This window comes from Frankliniella occidentalis, unplaced genomic scaffold, assembly GCF_000697945.3.
Source record: "Frankliniella occidentalis isolate FOCC.00 unplaced genomic scaffold, Focc_3.1 Scaffold418, whole genome shotgun sequence".
Taxonomy (NCBI): domain Eukaryota; kingdom Metazoa; phylum Arthropoda; class Insecta; order Thysanoptera; family Thripidae; genus Frankliniella; species Frankliniella occidentalis.
The window spans coordinates 204,338-204,976 of record NW_026267539.1 but is presented as its reverse complement, the minus strand read 5'-3'; positions in this window follow the sequence as shown (position 1 = coordinate 204,976).

The following is a 639-nucleotide window of genomic DNA, read 5'->3' as shown; positions in this document are numbered from 1 at the left end:
GCCTCCCGCCGCCTCCCGCCGCCTCCCGCCGCCTCCCGCCGGGCCGTCTTGTCGCCGCCCCGCCACGCGCAAGGCGCGCAGACCGAGCTGACCTTTGCCCCTCGCAGAGATAAGGCTGCAGGTGTCGGCATGACTCACGTCCTCCTCGCACAGGGCGCCGCCGCTGTTGTGTGCGCTTGCTCCGTCTGCGCGGGAACACGTCCCTCTGTGTTTCGCGACAGCGATCGGGAGCGGAAGTTGATTAGTCTGGATTGCGGGTGACTCCGGACTGACTCCGTCCCTGTTTTTAGACAGTCTCTATAGTCGTCCCAGCCAAACTTCTCGATCGGGCGACCGTCACGGTGCGGCCTTTGCGCCTAGCCTTAGCCGAAAAGTTTGGCTGGGACGACCATAGTTGGCGTAGATTTAGAGTTTAAGCTCATCCTAACAATTTTCATCCCATCCAAAATTCTCGACTAATGCGACACGAAAAATGCTGCGCCGTGCCGATCGCCCAATCGAGAAGTTTGGCTGGGACGACTATATGACTGTCTCTGCACCCAGACAGAATACAGTTTCTTAAATACTTGGGAATTTGAGGGTAAGGAATCTATTTCATAGATTTTTTTAAAAAATCTGGAAAAATATCCTTATTTTTAG